General features: G+C 45.4%; 1 protein-coding gene across 1 annotated transcript in view; it reads left to right on the top strand.

Moving 5' to 3' along the window:
• Window positions 1–6,200: 6,200 nt before the first annotated feature.
• The window catches only part of LOC119437758 (uncharacterized), a 112,311-nt gene continuing 102,642 nt past the window's right edge, over window positions 6,201–15,869 (top strand). The window contains exon 1 of the mRNA XM_049660848.1: window positions 6,201–6,235. The gene's annotated coding sequence lies outside the window, so the exon portion shown is untranslated. The remainder of the gene's footprint in view (window positions 6,236–15,869) is intronic.

Below are 15,869 nucleotides of genomic sequence, written 5' to 3'. Positions count from 1 at the left end.
GTCCCGCCTAATAAATTCCCATTTGATAGAGCTTTTACATAGCTGATGTGCATTCTCATCTTAATTTCTAGCCATGAACAGCCACTTTGCTCTAGTGCATTGCATATCGCAAGCTTGCGCCGTTTCATTTCTCCCACTGTAATGCCTGTAATCCCCCACTGTAATGCCTGTTAAGGCGCCGTGGGTAATAAAATAAAAAAAATAATTAATTAATTTATATCGCGGCCACATTGAATTCGCGCAACGATGATTGAACGGTTTTCTGAGTGTGAATGGAAGCAGCGATAAGCATGAAATACATTTTCTGGTGCAGTCACTACTTTCTTCTGATCGAGGGGTAGCACGTGGGCTAACACTTTCATTTTTTTATGCTTGGATGAACGGCTAGACCGGACGAAACAAATTTTGCGCGAGGGTAACTTCAGTGGGCTTTGAGTGCTGCCCGATTGATCCGTGTTCACGTCATCCACGCCCTGCACAAGGAACCTTCATGTTAGCGAAGCCTGGTACACTTATCACTTTAATGTGAAATAACGACTTTTTTTCGCGCTTTGAGATTTACTCACTCCACTATGAACGAAAATTTAGCGGGGGCAGAGGAATGCCAAGCCGCCGGCGCCGCTAAGCTGGGACCGCTGGCCGTGGCGCCATCTATCTGCTCGCAGCAGAGCTACTCGGTGCGCCCGCGCGCGGCCGAACATAATCTGGACGCTCGCTCGCGCGCAGTGTCAACACCTAAATATTCTTCCACCGTGGTCCATAGCAACCCTGCCGCGCGCGTCGATCCAGGCGGCCGTGGCATCTCGGGCCTAGTTCTCCTCGCGCCCGCTCTGGCGCCACTACTCTGCTACGGCCGTTCACGGAGAAGCACTTCCACAGCCGCGTTGGCACGCACGACAGTGTCTCTAATCAGGCCGTAAATTTATTTATTTATTTATTAACACGAAAGTGTTTTATGCCGGGGTCCACCAAGACTTCACTGACGTATTTCCGTCACGGATATGACGTTCTTACAATGTACACGAACATAATACAAAGAAAGAAACCAGAAGAAAAAGTTCCACAAACATGCAAAATTTGGAAATCGAACCCACGACCTCTCGGTCCGCGACGATAGATCGCCGAGCGTTTAACCCATTGCGCCACAAACGCATTTGCAGAGAGCTACACAGACGCGCCTTATATATCTAACACTCCTCCGCGTACCCGCGCTCTTGCTCGGGGCGGTGCCGCCGCCTACGAGCAGAAAAGAGAAGTACTGCATTATGACACTAACGCGCACCGACAGTGAACGCTTCGGTGGTCTCAGCACTACGACGCCTCGATGCCAGCATTCGAAGGGACGCTGGCATCAAGAAGCACTACCAACGCCACCTAGGTGGCGTTCACCGTACTCAGCACAGCGGAGCGTGGCCTCCGCAATTAGCTCTGAAAATGTTTCTGAAGTTGATCGCGGAGGCTGCAATTACGACGCGCTGTACGCGCTGATTTGACTCGGTGACGATTCAGTTATGTGCTTTGTCTTGCGCGTTGTATTAGTGTGTCAGTTACGTGCTTCGTCTTTCGCGTTGTGCTAGCGTGTGCAGCGTAGTGCAGCTTCCATATGCACGACGGTTGCTCATGGTCATCGACGTTGGTAGTCGTGATGGAGGAGACGTGCCACCAGGCGTCAGCGTGGGTGCATCAACGCCTAAGGGCGCTTTAGCCACAAAACACCAATAGACATTATATATCAATGTGCAATAAACATTACACTACTTCTGTGAAGACACGTTTCACTTTCGTGTTCTATACCGATTCCTATATAAGAGGGATCAACCACATTTTTTTTTATTGATACCTCAAATGCCCCTGGTATGGGGTATTACATGAGGGGTGGGTTACATTAGTACGAGTTCTTCGATGAATGACTTGAAGTGGCACGGGTCGGAGTGGTGCGCAGCGTCGGTGGGCAGATGTTTCCAGTCATTCGCTGTTCGAATGAAGAATGAGTTGAGGTGCGCAGTAGTGCGAGCAGGTGGTCGGTATACAGCTTTAGAGTGACTTTTGCGGAGCGAAAGGCGATGAGCAGGTACGATAATCGAGTGAGCAAGAGACGAGTGATAAAACTTGTGGTAGAGGGACAGGCGCGCTATTTTTCTGCGTGACACAAGACTGGGAAGATTAGCCGTATGTTTTAGATAAGTGACGCTAGAATAGTATGAATAATCTGAGAAGACAAATCTAATAGCACGGTTTTGAATAGACTCAAGAGATTTCTGTAGGTTAATCTGGTACGGGTCCCAAACTGCGCATGCGTATTCCAGCTTGGGACGAATGAACGTTTGGTACGTTAGCAATTTTACGTGAGGAGGGGTAAACTTAAGGTTACGCCGGACATAGCCAAGGACACGGTTAGCTTCATTTGTTATGCTTCCTATATGATGTGACCAGCTGAGGTCATTAGTCACTGTGATACCAAGGTACTTGTACGATGAAGCTAAAGATAATTCGGAGCCAAAAATGACGTACCTATGTGCTTGGTAGGAAGCTCGGCGGTGGAATGAGATCTGCGAAGTCTTCTTGATATTTAAACACATTAGCCAAGTTCTACACCAGTTTTCAACAGTTAGTAAATCGTTTTGAAGGGAAATGTTATCGTGGAAGCTATGGATAGGACGATAAAGGACACAATCGTCTGCGAAAAGTCGAATACAGGAGGAGATGTTTGTCGGTAGGTCATTGATGTAGATTAAAAAAGTAATGGTCCGAGGACGGTGCCCTGAGGAACTCCGGATATAACAGGCGCTAATGAGGAAGTATGCCCATTGATACAGACGAACTGTTGCCTGTTGTGTAGGAAGTCACACAGCCAGTCGAAGACAAAGGGGTTAAGATTTAGGTGTGAGAGCTTAAGGAATAGTCGTTTGTGTGGTACCTTGTCAAAGGCTTTCTCGAAGTCGAGGAACAGGGCGTCTATGGGAATATTGCGATCAATGCTTGAGCTGATGTCATGAGTAAATAATGCAAGCTGGGTCTCACAAGATAAACCTTTTTGAAAACCATGTTGCTATGGGTGAAAGAAGTCAACAGAGATTAGAAACTTGGTTACATGCGAATAAATGACGTGCTCCATTAATTTTGAAGCCACGCACGTTAATGAAATCGGTCGATAGCTATTATGTGATGACGAAGTACCTTTCTTTGGGACTGGGATGATCTTGCCCACCTTCCAATCCTGTGGCACCACTCCTAATGACAGGGACTGTTGGAAAATGTGAGACAGGATGACACTTGTACTATGCTTGGTATTTTTTAACACCTTGGAGTTAATTCCGTCGATGCCTGCAGAAGATGACAATTTAAGATTGTCAATGAGTTTGCTGATGCCATGAGGGCTGACTTGTATATCGGGCATAGTAGGGTAACTAAATTCAGAAAAATTGGGCAGTTCATCATTCGGTTCGAGAGTGAATACAGAAGAAAAAGTTTCATTAAGTACATCAGGAACTACTGCTTCAGGAAGAGGGTTATTGTGATCGTCGCATAAAGAAACAGTTTTATGGTGGGCTGGTTTAATTGTTTTCCAGAATTGCTTTGGATTATTACGCAACATTGTAGGCAATGTAGTAGAAAGGAAACGTTGCTTGGCTTCCGCTGCACAGCGCTGAAATGTTTTTTCAGCCACCTGGTATCTTTCCCAAGCGCATGTGTTGTTAGTATTTTTGGCGGCTCGGAAAAGTCTCTTCTTTTTGTTATTCAGGCGTTTTAAGTTGTTATTGAACCAAGGGGACGATACGCGCTCTGTAACATAAATGGTTGGTATATATCTATTAATTAGGTCACGCATTTTGTTTTTAAACAACGGCCAGTTTGTCTCAACTGATCTATCCAGAAAATCAACTAGGAACCAAGTGCAGAACTCAGTTAGGTCTCTATTCATGCTGCCATAATCTCCTTTATCGTACAGTGTTAATAATTTCTTTTCTTTTTTAGGGAGTAATAGTTTGCAATGAATGGAACCATGAACTATTACGTGGTCACTCAACCCAGGTAAAATTGTTAGTGACGAGACATTATCAGGGTGTGACGTCAACAAAAGATCTAGTATGTGTGCGCTTTTATCAGTAAGTCTCGTTGGTTCCAAGATTAGCTGTGTAAGACCAAATGTGAGGCACATGTTCAAAAATTCGCATTCTTCGTTATTCTTTGATAAAGATGATAACATATCAAGCCAGTTTATGGAGGGAAAGTTGAAGTCGCCGTATAAAATGGTGGAAGCGTTACGGTGTGTGGACGTTATAGAGCAAAGTAATTCGTGTAGCGAAACAATGAAGGAAGGTTCAGCGTCAGGAGGGCGATAGCATACACCTAATATAACAGGTGGATATGAAGTTTTACAAACCAGGAATAAGGCTTCGATTGGCGTAGCAATGTTGATTAATGAGCAGTTAAGACTACGGTGGGTAGCCAGCATAACACCACCGCCCCGTCTACCGCCTCGGTCGTGACGAAAAATGTCAAAATCGGGGAAAGTGCATAACAATAAATAACGCGTTTTATAGTTGCACATTACAGGTTGAAGATTGAAGTCGTTATTAGAAGTGCCGATTACCCTACATATGTGAAAAGTCTGCCCTAGGAGTGCCAATCTTTTGTAGAGTGGGCCTCAATGCTCCCCATGAACGCTGCTCGCTCAACTCACCTGAAATGAAAAGAACTGCTCTATTACGAATTATCGGGAGTGGATTTACGTGTTTCTTCAAGACGAAGCAGTGAGTGATGCAGGCCCTGAGGAGGGTGGCCAAAGGGCCCTGATGCCTTTTCTCCTGAAATATAACTTTTCCTCTATATCTCTGTTCCCTGCAATCTTACAAGTGCACCTGGTTGGGCAGGTTAGTTAAGATGCATGACTTGAAATCAGTAGCGCGTAAAGAAACGGTGGCAAAATAAGATACGTAGAACTGACAATTTAGCGCTTCTTCTGTGTACGTTTTTTCCTTCTGCCTCCGTTTTCTTTTCTTTCTTTTTTTTTTTACGCGCTGCTCATATCTTACATATATGTTGCCCGTGTTTCTGATATTCTTTTTTTGCATGTACTGCGGATAACTGGGAAACACAGTGTGGACCGCAGTCGGAAGCAAGAGCCTAATCTTCGTGTTCTTTTTATAGTCATTTTCAGTAAAATGTAATGAACACATCAGCGACCTGTCGCTTGGCTCCCACTTGCTTCCTTTCCCTGACGGCCATTGGCGAGAAATATTCTTCAGCCACGCTTCTCGACGCTGTAGATCGCAGGGGAATTTGTGGTACTTCACAGTAGCGTCTCTTCTCGCGTTCGAGCTGCACATCGGCACACAACAGCTTCGCGGCATCACACCGCTAAAAAAACCGTCTGCCACACATGCGCACACCAAGGAACCGTACTCAAGCACAAGAAACATGAGGCAAGCTGCTCACACACACGATCACACAAAAAAAGCACACGAGAATGCGCACGCCAAAGCACACCAACACGCATATAAATCCTGAGGCAACCACATTGTAGCACGAACCGGCGTCTGCTTTGCGTATCGGAGCAGTGGCGTCCTCACCAAAAGCAGTGGCCGCAACCGTCAACTCAGCCAAGACGCGCTCGCCCATTGACAGCGACGCAACGCAGCAGGCCACACTTTTTGCAAATATTTTACAACTCTTCGTCGAGTGAAAACCGATCGATACATCCAACATAGTTCACAACACATACACACACCGCGGCTGATGATGCGCGTCGCATTTTTGCACATCCGAGAGAAATTTCGATCCAGATACTGTAGCTACTGCAGCACCTAAAGGAGTGGTTGTTCGACGACCTCGTAAGAACTGACATCCCGTAAATTGCACTCAGAACTAACTAAAACACCTGCGAATCGTTCCGCAGCGCGCGACCGGCAACACATTCAAACCGCGCCGCGCCGGCTCGCACAAGCCAGAGAGGAGGACAGGCTCGTTGCGCGCCTTTTCCTCCTCGCCCGATGAAAGGGTCTATGTTTTCCTTCCTCCATGAGGCGCACGCAGGTCTGCCGTGGCAGCGCCTCCTCTCCGAAACCACTGGCCGTGGTTTCGGATTTGTGAGCAGAGGGGCGTCTTTCCGGTTTTCATCATTTCCGGCGTTTTTCGCTGCTGCGAAGTCCAACCGTGCAGCTAGAGTGACCTAGTTCTAGTACACTCTAGTGCAGCGTTGTGGATTCTCCGGCTCCTGTCAAAGGATTGCACGGTGAGCTCGAATGAACTTGAATTCTTTGTTGTGTCAGAAAGCTGTTCACCAACGAATCACTGATCCACCGCCCGCTCGTGCGCCTGCCTTAACCTCATGCGAGTGCTTTTGTGACGTTCAGCCGTCACTGTTCTTCACCGAACGACGTAGCTTGTTCTATCGCCCGTGGGAATTTAAATTTTGTAGCCAAATCGCCGGTGGGTGCTTGTCACTTCGTCTAGCCGCTCACAGATAGTCGATCGATATATGTAGTTGACGTGCCTGTGCGGTGGTGATTTGCATAGTGTGTCGTCGCACGCGTTTGTACCGGCATTGACGGGGAGCTCGTCACCTGCGTATACCTCACAACTACTAACAATAACAACGCGCGAAAGCGCGGCCTGGGATGCCGCCCGCGCCTTAACACTGGCGCATCGGCGTTATTTTACGCGCCGCTGCTCAGGACGCATTCGAAAGAAAACAAGTCAGCTGCGGTTATCACAGCACGATTATCATTTGTTGGAGCATCGCACATCGTTTCCAACGCTGGCGGCCGACGAGGCGATGCATGGTAAGGCTGCGGGCAAGGTTCTGACTGGTATTGCAGAAGTGAGGCTGCACTACTTCGACAAAAACACCACTCGCAGCGGCGCGCTAGCCGGCACAGATTAGATATCTTGCTGGAATCGGCACTGCGAAGACGACCCGATGAATTCCTTTCGTGCGAGGGTCGAACATGCCCTGAGCAGCGGCGCGCCCGACGCGTGTTCTCGATTACAACGACGGCGCTCGAGTAGCAAATGCGTATGGCATCTCTGGTCTCTCGCTCGCATATTGTTGCTGTTAACGAATCTCAAGTATCTACTTAAACGTTATAGAGAGGCTCGAGGAACTGCTTAGGTCCGGTTGTGAGACACTTTTTTTTTTTTACAGATGACCTGCAGAGAAATCGTCGATGATTCCCCATATTCGATCGATGCAGAAAAGCGGGCCCGTGTCGAAATTTTGGTTTGCCCCTGTGAACGATCCTTGTGATAAAAAGACAACCTTATTAATTTAAAAGACTTGCACACGCTCAGGAATATTCAGAACGACGTTGTGCTCGATTGAAAAATTAACGTGCAGCATACCTGCACTATCCAGCATTTCATAACTGCTAAAATAAATGAAACCGCCTCTGACCAGCGGATCTCGTCATTCATACAGCAGGACAGGAATCGGTTGAGGGTGTTCACGTAAGAACAGAAATACAGGTGTCTCAAATATATTTTTGTTCTTGAATCAAATATTTATTTGATTTGAAGATAGTTGGGAAACAATCGCAGGCACTGACTTGCAACTAAACTTTCAAGCCTGTATTTAACACAATGCAGCAAAGCCCTGTGTTAGATAACACACATGTGCGAGAAGATTAAGAAAATATAACGGGCTTATGTTTATATTCCTATGATGTACCCATGTGCCCAGCTCTTGGTTCTTCCATAATTGCATTTTATGCTCTGCATTGTTTTTTTTTTAAACTTGCAGGGATGCCATTGGTTGGAAGGCTGAGCAGCATACCCAGAAACGCAGCGCTGCTGCTTACATCGGTCGTGCACTCGAGCACTGGGTATTACACATTGCTGGACTGGAGTTTGAAAATAATGCACGTAGAGACCAGTCTCGGTGACAAGGATGCTGCATCGGTCGGTCTTATCCTATTTCAGGATAAGGAAGCAATATCCTACTTCCAAGATGATCTTGGCCAACTCGTACAAGTGCTTGAGGTAAGAGCAGGTGTCAACACGCATGCATTGTAAGCAAATAGTCACATGTGCGCAAGGTTTAGTCAGTCCTAATGTATGATAATTCCTACAGTAATTACTAGAGGCAAGTCTAGTGCTGCAATCGTTCAGCCACCATGGGAATGATGGGAAGCACATGGATTTGTCTGATCTTTGTGCTTGTGGATTCTGACATTCCTGCGGCTTTGTTTATTACGCTTTATATGCTATCATTGTCGTAAATTTCAGAGCAATCTATACTTTTCCAACTGCAGAAGACGCTACGAACACGCACAATCACTACTAATTGCAACAGTTCAGCTTGCCGAGGTGGCCAAATTGATACACGGCAAGCGTCTAACAGCACTTGCTTGCCCGCAATCAGTTCATAAGGGTGGCCCTGGCATCATGGTTTCAATATCAGACTTCTATGCTAGAGGATCTGTGTTCGAATCCTGCCATGGGACAATTTTAATCATTTTTATTTAATTATTTATTAAGCAGCACTTTGTTGAAAATGAAGAGAGTTTGCAACTTCAACTAATGCCTCACACTAGAAGCACGGTGATTGAGGCAAATATTTCTGCTGTTGTAGCAATGGGACTGTGAGGCTAAACGTTATACATTATTGGATCCACAAGGTTGAATTTTCAACACCGAAACTGGAAACACAGTCAGTAGATGGTTATCCAGGCAGGGAAGGTTGTGTGTGTTACTTGTGATGTAATTCGCTCAGTTGGGTGTAGGCCTGTAAGGCTCTGCCATGTTCCACCATTCTTTCTGACCTCAGATGATTGGTTACATTTTACTATTGATTCCCTAGTTGTATCGCAAAGGGCCTCTTCATGAACCTTAGGCAAACAGGTCAAGCTTACAATTATAAGGATTTGAGCACACAAGCTGATCAGTTTCCTAAAGCGGTGCAGTCATAATGAGCATGCTGTTCTGTTTTGAAACAATCTGGATAAATGCTATATGGTTGCTTTGTTCCTAAACTGTTTTGTATTTCCAGCACACACAGGCAGGCCCATTGACAAAATAGAGACCTAATAAACAAGCTGCTTCTCTCGTATGCACTTCTGGATTATAAAAACCAGACATGCATTTGTAGATTATAAAAATAAGTACAATTTCTGCCTCACGGACAAGGTTTCCTGGTCCAGACACTAACAGACCTACAGCACATGTGTTTCAGTAGGAACTAACCAACATTTCACATATAATAAAGTGTTTCATTCTCTAACATTTTATCTGTGATTACTTGAAGCCATGTGGTTGCACTCTGTTGTATCAGGCATAAACAGAGATAACAAGCAATTTTCTTGACACCCTGCTTGTTTGCCCAGTCATAGTTGCATTCAGTGAGCTTTCCAAGCCTTTTTTTTATTTACCAATGTTATAAAATATGTCCTTTACCAAAAGCCCAAAATGCACTGTTCATCACGAAGAAAAGCAAGTAACTGCAAAGGCCGTGAGCAATTTCCTGAATGGCTACACAGTGTATTTCACCAAATGCTACTAACCAAAATCACCGTAATATATCTAATGCCGATTACGCAGCTGTGGCTTCTTGATGGCCCAATTACAGGAGTTGACTTGTTTGGTAGCTGCTTACCAGCCCGACCATCGATAACAGACTAAAAATAGACATAATTGCAACAAAGCATTTAAAAATGGCACCTGGAAAAAAAAGTAAAACCTCAGACTACGATGAATTTCTTCAGCAGAAAGCTGGACTGATTTATCTCAACTTAAGATCAGTCAGCGCAAATGACTAGGCATGTTTGTGGCTTGCCTGTCACGCTTCTTGGTCTATGCCATGTTCTTAAATGAATAGTTTCCACAGAGCAGGCTTCATGCACTTGGTAATGTTGAAGCACTTGTTACTACACTCGTATGTTTCACCTGAATATGTTCAAACAATTCAGAAGCTGTCACTTTTATCAGGTGCCATTTCATCAGAGTTGAGAGTGTACAGGTTTGTGACTAATTATGAAAATGCGCAGCTAGTAGTAGATCGATGTGATGCTGCAGCAGTTGCTGGCACTGAGTATGCAGACCCTTATTAGGGAGAGGATCTCCATCATCCAGAGTTACCGGCACTGTTCGCCACCAGTGATTTACCAAGAGGCTTTCGGCCCATTCGTCAATGCTGTAGCAAGGTGGAGGGCACAGGGGTCTCGCACCTAGGTACTCTTGACAAAGCTAAGACTTGAGTCTTAGCTTCGTGGTTACAAAAAAAAAAACAAGCTGCGTGATGTACTTTGTTCTTATATAAATGGTCTGTAACGTAGCACTGCATCTCAGAATTTCGTGGTTATTTATGCAGCAGTTATTAACTTTAATTTAACATCATTGCAGTTAAGCATGATTACTACAAATTGACCTGAATAATGAAAAGAGCAGCATAGCTTGGCCAGTCTTTTAGTGCGTACATAAATGCATTGTGGATTTCAGTACACGAGAACATCTTGCAATGACTTCAGGAAAATAACCTGTACATTCCTTATCGTGTAACGGGGCTCAGGAAAAACACGAGAAGGCCCATGTACAGTGAGCAAGCAAAGTTTAAACGCGGTGGACACGATGAACATACATCTATTTCACCTAGTGAATCACATCCCCAAAATTATAAGCTAGTGCTCCAACTAGCGCAAAAATAATAAATTTTGTTTATATGTGCTATAAAGTGCTTTAAAATTCAAAGTTTTGTGTTCCAATGATTCCTCCAAACTAGTTTTTCAGTGGAAGCCCAGTTAATCATCGTGCAACCACTTTAGTTAAATGAAGGAGTTGGAGACAAAAATCTGTAGTTTGAAGATTTGCCTCACAGAATGGAACCTTTACAGATAGGACGTAATGTGGTTTGTCATTTAGTTTCTTGGCCATAATGTTGTCGGTACATTGCTCAAACACTCAATTGCCATAAAGGTTTATTTTAAAAAATGTGAAATGTCTTCAAACTAATGGAATATTGTTACACGAACGGAAGGCGTCAAAGAGACGTAGGTTGCAGCTTGGGATGGTGAGTGAACAAAATCAATGCAGCACAGGTGTTTCGGGGGATCACAAACAATGTCAGGTTTATACGGGAGCTCCATTTGAAGAACACCGTCCACGCAGTCAATAAGTGCAGAGTGGGCAGACAAGAGATCCTGGCCAAGGATCACATCACGGGGACACCGTTTAAGAGGGACAAATAAAATGGTAGTCTCGTGACCACTGTTACTGACAGGAACGGTGCGCTGTGCAACAAGCACGAGAGCTTTCCTCAACTGACTGTGAAGGTTAGCCTTCTTGGCTGGTAGCTGAGCGCCAGTGTTGATGAGGGCAGATAAGTGGGAACTTGGAGAGGATTTTCATTGTTCCGGAGACCTCTTAGCTAAATGTTTGTATTTGATTATTTTTATTTGCACTCCCCCACTTCCAGAGAAACTATTTTCTGATCTGCCTGTAATATGATAGTCAGATTTTACTGAAATAGCCTGGTTCAGGTCAACTCCTTTCATATTAACTTATGGAGAATAAATGAGTCAGTGTGTATCAACATAAAATTGTATGTTTCTCACTGTAAATCTGCTTTTTTCCAGGTCAATCCATCTTTCAATGCACCTGCCATCTGCTTGTGGATAGGGAGCTTATAGTACCAAACATTGGCTTGAAGCTGGCTACTACACTGGTGTCCACTACACTGTCCACTACAATGGTGTCCACTACACTGCTTGAACATCAAATATGCTGCACGTGTAGGGGTGACCCTTGAATTTTTTCAGAGGTAAGTGCCTCTTGGTTCTTTGGACATTTGGAGAAAATAATGTTCCAGTAACAAAGCAACTCTCTTCAAGACACCACATAGCCTTAGTCTAGAAGAGCACATTAAGACGTTATCATTCAACAACGCGAAACACTTCCATGAGTGCTACAAACAGATACATTCAAATCAAAGCTGAGCCTTTCGAAAACGAAAAAAAAATGTGCATCTATTTTGGAGTGTATGGTAGTCAAAATTAGCAGAGTTCGGTGCAACTAGTAAAAATTGAAGTTCAAACACGCCACATATTTGTAGTCGGGTTTACCGTGCTTACCGTATTTACTCGAATCTAGGCCGACTCCGATTCTAAGCCGACCCCCCAAAAGTTCGAAGTCCGAAAAAAAAAACTTACCTCGAATGTAGGCCGAACGAAAAAGCGGGGACAGCATTCGCAAAATGAAACAGCATTTATTAAATTTGAACATGCCGAGCTCATTCAATGTCACCGTCGCTGCTAGCCTCGTCGCTATCTTCCTTACTGCTGACATCTTCAAACAGTGCGCTATATTCAGTACCACCCAGCGCATTAGAGATGCTGCATTTTTGGAAGGAGCGCACGTTGCGACGCACGCAAAAACCATCTCCCGTGGCCCCCTCCAACGACAGACCGATGCCGAAGTTCCGCCCGGCTTGAACGTTTGACGACGCCTCTACGGCTAGCTCAACTACCGTATTTACTCGATTCTCACGCTTCCTCGATTGTAACGCGCACCCGTTTTCCGTGAGGAAAAATTTGGAAAAATAGATTTCCTCCCGATGCACAGCTGTTGCGATGAATAAAAAAAGTCGCAGTTTCGCCCGAAAGGCGATGCATCGAATGCGGTAGCAAATTAGTAGACCGCTATTAACAAGCACGGTGTCACGCGCGCTCAAGCAAACATGAACACACCTCGCTCGTTGACCGCGGAAACGAACTGTCAAAACGCTGGAGACGAAGCGCGCCTTCGTGCTAGCATGCCTCTCGCTTCAACGCGGCGAAAACACGGCGCGCGGCGGACTTTACCAGTCGCAGATTGCTTTCAAGATAGGGCCAAGCCTGATTGTATCGCCGGAGTGGATCGTCGCAGATTACGTCCTGCTTCGGTCCACTGAAACCGTTCCGCATTGCTTTGCTGGCGAAAATCCTCTCCTTCTGTTTGCACCAGTCCCGCTCGCAAGTTTCGGATTCTCCAAACGCCCGTGATGCAGCCCGATTTCCGTCCGTCTCCGCACAGATGATCACTTTCCTTTTAAATGCGGCATCATGATGAACTCGGTACTTCATGCTGATAAATAGAGCAGACGCTGAGAACGTGAAGACAGACGGTAGACTATTGCCTAAGCACGTGTACTGCAGTACACGGAGGAAGCTTCCGCATGCTACGGTAGCTAGGCACGACGCGCGTGCGAGGCAGCCATTTTGAAATGCCGACGCAGAATTAGGGTCGTGTTGAAAGTGCGCGTTAGATTCGAGTAAATACAGTATTTGTTTAGAAAGCGGCACTATATAGAAATGGGCATCGCCCATTTGGTGCCATTACGATAACGCCACACCGCGTGCCGATGCTGCACCATACCGATACTACCGATACGACGCAGATCAAAATGGCGACGTCGCTCGTGTACTTCAGCTGGCTACTGGCGCGGCTAGCAGCGGCTGCGATACTGACTTTTCTAGATGGCGCTAACTATGCACCATATTTATCAGTTTCAGTTAAAAACTGGCGCGTTTTTTATAATCCTCGAATCTAAGCCGACCCTAGAGTTTCGTATGTGATTATTTGAAAAAAACTATCGGCCTAGATTCGAATAAATACGGTACTCGCATAATGAATGCACCCCCCACTTTTTCCTTTTCCTTGCATAATGATAGCACCCTGAACTTGCTGCCGTGAAGTAGGTGAGACACGGTAGGATTTGGCGTCCAATAGGCCGTCCGGCAGGTACGGTTGTATCGGACGCCGAATCGTACTATGTGTCTCCTACTTTTCTTGCGATAGCAATCACATGGCACTCCAGTTGCATTTTTGCCATCGGCACCAACGATTGCAGATCACTCGCAATCGGTGAATTATACTGCATAAGCTGTACGTAGTGTACGCATTACAGTGTGTGCTGTCAGCTCCAAAAGTTTATTTGATGAAGGCTTCTTGGAAAATATGTTTTTACAGCGAAGCCGTTAGAACCTCGCTATAATGACCATTCCGTCGTCCACAGCTTCGCAAAGCTGGGGGAGAGAGAGTGAAAACAAAGTATAAAAATGGCATCGCACAGCATAGCGGATACGAGGTGGAGAGGAGGGGTGAGGCAGGTGGTAGTGGGACGCGTAGAGCTGCTGCCAACACCAACTGCGTTTCCCTGCAGTTCGCACCGAACACGCCCGGTGTCCATGGCTGCTGCCGATGCCTCTGGCAGCAGCTCGGCAGGTTTCTACCAGAGAACTGGACACTCGTTGCTTCCGAAAGGCTGAAGCCAGAGCTATAGGGAAGCGGAAGCCAAGTGTCGCAGTAAAGAACATTCAGAGTTTAAATTGAGGGAAGCCGAGAGTTCGTGTAGGCGAACAAATGAAGATCCGGAGGCTCGTGAACGTGGCTAGTTGAATTCATTGCGATACTATGCAGAAAATTTATGCGTGGCTCTGCTATCGCAAATGCCAGAGACCAGTGGAGATGGCAGAAGCCCAGCAAAAGTTAGACTAAGTTTGTGGTTTGCCACTACTTTACTAGGCTTTCCCCAGCTCTGCTGGTCTCTGGTGTTTACGATAGCTGAGCCACGCATAATTTTTTTCCACACACCTTTCGTAAGCAGTGTGTAAAAGAGCAGGGCGTTGTGTTGGTCAGGTGTACCAGCACACTGTGCGAGTCCCAGATGTGTACTCAGACGTTTGAAAAAATCTGCCTTTTCAGTGATCTTCTGCTTAGTAAACTACTGTAAGGTAATGGATTGCATTAGTATATACATAGTGTATTGCAGTTGGAATTGGAGGTTTCAGCATATGCCGAATTATTGTTCTTTGCAAAACCTCGACCGCTTTTTATTGTTGCCATTGCAGAATCTCGGCTGTTGATCTCGGATCTTCCGTTGCAGAAATACTGTGACCATATTAGAGGACTGGTTATGAACTTATTTAAAAATGTGCGAAACGTGCGGTGTGTGACTTCTATGACCATACTATTTGCTTAGTTTTCACAACATTTGCTGCGAAGAATGAAACTGAGTGTGCACACAGTAAACTTTCTTAATTTTCCAGACTTCCAGGTCATTGGGCTGCTTGACGGAAACAAGAATATCTAGGCCTGAATGGCACCACAGTCGGCCAAGGCTGCCATCTTTGGTGCATTGCTTGGGTGCGTGCTGACTTATTCTCACATCTGGTTCTTACAATTTTTATAGCAAAGCTTCCTTTGTCCCTTCCCACTAAGTGTATTTTGGCTGTCTTGCCAAGCAGATGCCGCCAAGAATTTCACACAAGCTGTCACTCAATGAAAAAAAAAATTGCGTAGGCGATGATGGGATTTGAACGGGTGCCTCCAGCACAGTAGTGCAATGCTCCATCCGCTAGGCCACACGCACATTCATGGCATGAGAGAATAACTACGCACCTTACCAAGTGCTTTGAGACGGTGGATGTGTCACATCACATAGCAACAACTTGATTATAAAAGCAAAAGCCTGTCAGCTTTCCCCTGTCCTTCCCTAGTGGCTGCTAGTGCTTTGACCTACTATGTTGCACTGCACCCTCATTGTGATTGGCCCAGTTTACAGAATCCATTATTTTGGGATCAGCGTAATTGTAACGGAAGAGGTTGAAAGGTTTCTCTGCCGAGGTTTTGGTGTGCTTTAAAAATTCCAAGTGTTAAAATTATTTCAGAGCACTCTACTGTGGTGTCCGTCATCCCCAGGGTTACTTTTGCAACGTTAAGGGGGGACGCGGCTTTCGCATCTCTAAAGATGGCCAAGAAAATAAATTTTTTGGCGATCACATTTTCAGTTTCTACAACTCTTTTTCTAATTCCGAAATATCATTCCTGAAAACCATGTAGAAGTGCTCTGAAAAACTAGTTGTATCAGCCAAGGTGCCACAAAATTTTGCGGAAGTCAC

This window comes from Dermacentor silvarum, chromosome 1, assembly GCF_013339745.2.
Source record: "Dermacentor silvarum isolate Dsil-2018 chromosome 1, BIME_Dsil_1.4, whole genome shotgun sequence".
Taxonomy (NCBI): domain Eukaryota; kingdom Metazoa; phylum Arthropoda; class Arachnida; order Ixodida; family Ixodidae; genus Dermacentor; species Dermacentor silvarum.
The sequence above is the reverse complement of the archived record's forward strand: the minus strand, read 5'-3'. Positions and strand labels throughout refer to the sequence as shown.